Source organism: Corylus avellana, chromosome ca7, assembly GCF_901000735.1.
Source record: "Corylus avellana chromosome ca7, CavTom2PMs-1.0".
NCBI classification, from domain to species: domain Eukaryota; kingdom Viridiplantae; phylum Streptophyta; class Magnoliopsida; order Fagales; family Betulaceae; genus Corylus; species Corylus avellana.
Window position 1 is genome coordinate 6,932,455 of NC_081547.1, and position 5,933 is coordinate 6,938,387.

Here is a 5,933-nt window from a genome sequence, read left to right on the forward strand (position 1 = left end):
AATTACGTACTTAACTCCTTTTAAGTTTGATATATATGCATCTGTTTGGGCACAAATGGCCTTAAGAGTACGGAAAATCTTCTCACAGTAGTACTTAACTGGTTATTAGATCTGCTTGTGGATTGAGTGCCAATAATAATATTTCCAAAAATCTCTTCAGACAAAAGGTAGAGAAAACAATTGAAGAAAAAGAAAAAAAGAGTGATAATTTTGGTAGAAGAGAAATTGAATCAAATAGAATCTGCTTTACCAATTAAATCGGAAACTTCTACTTCCACATGTGTGATTGAAAAAAGAGAAAACTTGCATACATACATGTACCATAATGTAGCCATAGCCCGTAGGCATGTTTTGTAAATCTTGCTACATGGATTTAATTACCATTATTGTATAAATTGTCAATAAAGTGTGCTACTAAAAAGAAATGCAAAAAATCAAAAAAAGAAAAAAGAAAACGTGAGGTGTGCCCACTGAGCCGTCTGACGCGAGGCATAAAAAAAGAAAGAAAAAAAAAAACCGGGTCTGGCGGGTCGGATATCGCTATGGGGTCGGGACGGTCAATTCGGTCAGATTATCAAGCAGCAATGTTACCAGCGGGTCGGTTCGCTGCATTTCCGTGGGTTCATGCTGGTCGCATCTGCATCTCCGGCGATACGGCGAATCGTGGTCCGGCCGGGTCGCACCGGGGCTGCATACGAATTTTTTCGCTCCACCTGAGTTAGACCCGGATTACGACCGCCAACCCGATTAGCTCAAACCCAATACCTGCTTTCTGTTCTGCTCATGGTCGGGTCAAAATTGACGGCCCTACTAATAACTACGTCACTTCTTTTGTTACCCACATTTGAAGCTCAGAAAGATACAGATGAGATATAAGAAACTTGGTTAATTTTTGCAAGCCGTTTAATCTTTTTTATTTTTTATTTTTCTACATATGTGATGTTTATACTAAAGAAAAAAAAAAATAACTCTGCTTGTTTATCTCAAGGGTGGCATTCATGGGATTTGTTGTTTTGACATGATGGTATTTGGTTTGCTAGAATGGGGGAATGTGTGATAAAGGGGTATACCTATTCATCTTTCTCATTTTTGTAACATTCAAGCCTAATTTAGAGGGTGCGCAAATTGAAAGTTCGGTGGAGACGTTGCCACAAAATTGATACTCTAGGGTGGTAAAGTATAATTTGCCTTTGATTTTTAACATTCTTTTAATGCTTCTCAGCATTATATGCTTTGTCAATAATACTCTGTGCTTAAGAAAGGTGATAAATTTATTTTTCAGAATTCAAATGCTAACCATGAGATTATTTATCTTTGATAGTGGATACTCAATGATTGGGGCGACGATGACTGCGTGAAGATATTGAATAACTGCTACAGCGCTCTTCCATACGATGGAAAGGTTCTTGCTATGGTGCAAGTTCTTCCAATTTTTCTAGAGATTACTACTTATGCAAAGGTTAAGTCCCTACTTGATATGCATATGATGATTAAAAAACCAGGAGGAAGGAAGCGGCAGCAACATGAATTGAATTATTTCGATTGGTATATGCAGCTGGATTCAATTGCATTGGTTTCAGATGTGATGTCTATAATACCTGGATTATGGAGTTGAATAAGAATGATATGAGATGATATGATGACATCCATATAGTAGTAAGGTGGTGTAGGGAATATACCTTTTGTAGGAGCTTACACACACACACACACACACATATATATATATATATGTATGTGTGTGTTTATATAATTAGTCAGAATTAATTATATATAATTATTTGTATATAATGTAAAAAATGTTATTGACAATTCTGGTTTGATCTTTGATTAGTCAGCTTTGCATGAGGTGTACCAATAATTTTGCTTAGGTTATTAACATTATATTAATTTGTGTAATTTTTTTAAAAAACAAAATAAAACACACTAATGGGTCAAATCTAATTTTAATAACATGCATGTGATCCATTAAATTTTTTTATTCTCTTCCACCGACCGATGGTGGAAGTGAGTAGTGTATTTTCCTTGAATAGTATAAAAGTAACTTGAATGGTTGACGCTAGTGTATTTTCATTCCACGGCTATTCATTTTTTTATTTTCAATTTATTACTTTTGTTTAGGATCCCCATAACACATGTAGTTAAATTAATTAGTGGGCAATAATTTTGCTATGGTTATTCCAAAACTAACCTCGACTTACTTAATGTACATAGTAACGCTATGGACAAGAGTTGGATGACGAAGTCTAGGAGTACGAAGGAATACAGAGACAGGTATAGATCATTTGTAGACTTTGCAGTTAGGAATTGTAGAACTCCAGATGGACTTATTGTGTGCCCCTGTAAGATGTGTCGAAACAACAGGAAACACCTACCAAGGTTGGTATACGAGCTTGACAGGAGGGAAAGGAATGTGGCCACAATACCAACAATGGATTTATCATGGCGAGAGGCCTATAAGAGCTCCAGTTGAAGGCACTCATTTGAACTGTCCGACCGCAGATGCAGGTGAAAGTGGAGAACAGGGTGGAAATATGCATAGCCTGTTGCGTGATTTATTTGGCATGCATGAAGTCAGAGAAGACAATTGTGAGCGTCAGGTCGAGGTGCAGGGTGAGGAAGAACACATTGTGCATGATGAAGCCGATGAATGTGACGTACGAAAGTATGAGTACTTACTTAAAAATGCAGACTAGCCGCTTCATGAGAAGACAAAACACAAGAAATTGAGTGCTACTGTACATTTGTATAACTTGAAGTGTGTGGGTGGAGTTAGTAATATGATATTCTCGGCTTTTCTAGATTTCATCAATCAGTTGTTTCCTATAGATGATGGGGCTTTGCGAGGTAATACATATGAGGCGAAAAGGTTTCTAAGGGACATAGGACTCGGGTATGAGAAGATACCGGCTTGTCGTAATAACTGTATGTTGTTCTGGAAGGTCAATAAGGATTTAGATTTATGTGTTAAATGTGGAGAATCTAAATGGAAGGATGGAATCCATTTAGACGAGGATGGGCAGCCCATAACGTCGAGTAAGCGAGGTCCAGTGAAGGTGTTGCGGTGGTTTCCAATCATACCACAGCTACAGAGGCTGTTTATGTCGCAGTATACTGCGCCCCATATGAGATGGCATGCAAACGGCCGCACAAAAGATGGTGTATTGAGGCATCCGGCCGATAGTGAAGTATGGAAGTCGTTTGATAATTTATATTCAAATTTTTCTACAGACAGCAGGAATGTAAAGCTCGGCCTCACCTCAGATGGGTTTAATCCTTTTGGGAACATGACCACATCCCACAGTATTTGGCCTGCAATGCTAGTACCATATAACCTGCCTCCTTGGATGTGCATTAAACAAACTTCTTTTATATTATCCTTGATTATTCCAGGTCCAAGTTCACCTGGAATAGATATAGATGTTTACCTGCAACCTTTAATTGAAGAATTACATGAACTATGGAATGTAGGGGTACGAACATTTGATGTCTCACTGAATAAGAATTTTATGCTCAGAGCACAATTGATGTGGACAATTAATGACTTTCCTGCATACAGAAACTTGTCCGGGTGGCCTACTGAGGGTGGAAAGGCATACCCTTGCTGTATGCATGCAATAAAGTCTAGACGGTTAAAACACGGGAATAAATTTTGCTTTATGCGGCATAGGCGATTCTTGCCCATGGATCATGCGTGGAGGCGGAACAAAAGAACTTTTGACGGTAACCAAGAACTAGAATGTGCCCCCGATGTGCCAGGAGCAGATGAAATTCTGAAACAGTTATAAGGGATGATATTTGGGGATGAGAGCGTCGGTAAGTCAAAGCCCGCTGATAAATGAAAGAGGAAGATGACTCATAATGATAATGTAGTGTGGAAGAAGAAAAGTTTTTTTTTTAGGTTGTCGTACTGGAAATATAATTTATTACGGCACAATCTTGATATTATGCACATAGAGAAAAATGTGATGGACAACATAATAGGCACACTACTGGGCATCAAAGGGAAAACAAAGGACAACCTTGAAGCACGTAAAGACTTGCAAGAAATGGCCTTGAGACCTACACTTCATCCGTTCACGAAAGATGGGATAATCTATATGCCCCCAGCTTGCCACACGATGTCCAATGAAGATAAAACTAGTTTCTTGAAAGTTCTTCGAAATATAAGGATGCCCAACGGATATGCCTCGAACATTTTTAGGTATGTACTACTTAAAGACCGATCGATTTCAAGAATGAAGAGCCATGACAATCACAGCTTCTCCTTATTGCATTGCGTGCCACGTCACTACCAGATAAAGTGGTTAGACCTCTTGTTGAAATGTTTGCAATCTTCAGAGGCATTTGTTCGATGGCATTGACTGCAGAGGATATGAACCGTATTGAGGGTGACGTCTGTATCACTTTGTGCAAGATGGAGCAGGTATTCCCACCTGAGTTTTTCACGAGAATGATTCATCTTGTCGTGCATCTTGTTCGTGAATGCCGCCTCGGTGGACCTATATAGTCTAGGTGGATGTATCCAGCAAAGAGGTAAAGTTAATTCGACGCAAGACTTACATTTTTTCGCCCTTCATTTATTTAAAAACAACAACTAAATTCAATGATTGACTGATTTAATATGTAGGAGCCTTGGGGGTTTCAAATCTAATGTGCGAAATAAAGCGGCTCCTGAGGGCTGCATTACGGAGGGCTATATTGCAACTGAATTGGTGACATTTTGCTCTCATTATTTAGATAATGTATCGACATTTCACAATAGGCCGCAAAGAAACCCGGATGGTCTAAAGGGGCGGGGACACGAGTCGATCTCGACAAACGCACATTGACTCAGATCCACCGTTATATTACGTTTAACTCGGACGAGTTTCTCCAATTACGGATGTGAGTGGGTTTATAGCATAGAATGTTCATTTGTCTTACACCCTTAGTTGTGTGTTATAATTTCTATATTTAATTTGAAATTGTAGGATGCACATGGATACCCTTAGGGAACCTAGAACTAGGGGACGACTGACGGACGATCAGTTGGAAACCCAACATGTTGAGCAATTTTGCCATTGGTACCATGACTACGTAAGACTAATGTTATGTCTACCTACTAACTTTCATGTATTTGCTTCTTATTTCTATTCCCTAATCACACTAACTATGCAATTTTCATTGTATTATACTCGCAGGTCGATTGTTCGGACGATCAATGCTGGAATGAAATGGGTCACAAACTAGTAATGCATTGTAGAGGGCCGATGATCTCAGCAGTCCAATATAATAGATATGTTGTCAACGGCAAGTTGTTTCGCACTCGTGCACATGATGTGGGGAAGAGGTCGCAGAACAGTGGCGTCTGCGTGCTGACAATTGATGACCAAATATACTTCGGGAAGCTAACCCAAATACTTGAGGTGGAGTATTACAACAGGACGAAGTATGTTCTGTTTAAGTGTGATTGAGCAAACAACACATTGGACAGGAGATACAAGGTGGACGAGTATGACTTAACGTTTGTGAACTTCAAAAACCTTGTCCATACGGAAGAGTTGATTACTGATGAGCCGTCTGTGCTGACTTCCCAAGTGGAACAAGTTTTTTACGTCGAAGATGAAAGGAACCCAGATTGGGCATGCGCTGTAAGGACAAAACTTAGAAACGTATACAACATTGGTCAGGGTCAAGGGCCTCATGATGATCATGTCAACTACCACAAGAGTAGGCCACTACAATTAAACAGAAAGCTTAATGATCCGCATGATGACGTCGAATACGTTCGACCAGATTTAGCACTGATCGAAGCGTATGTGATCATATTATATTTGAATATTGTGTACATATAAAGCTTTGTTATCTATTTATATATTGATTATCATTCATTGGTTTGATGGCGTATATTTCAACATTGATTGCATATTTGATACATTGTACAGATAACTAAT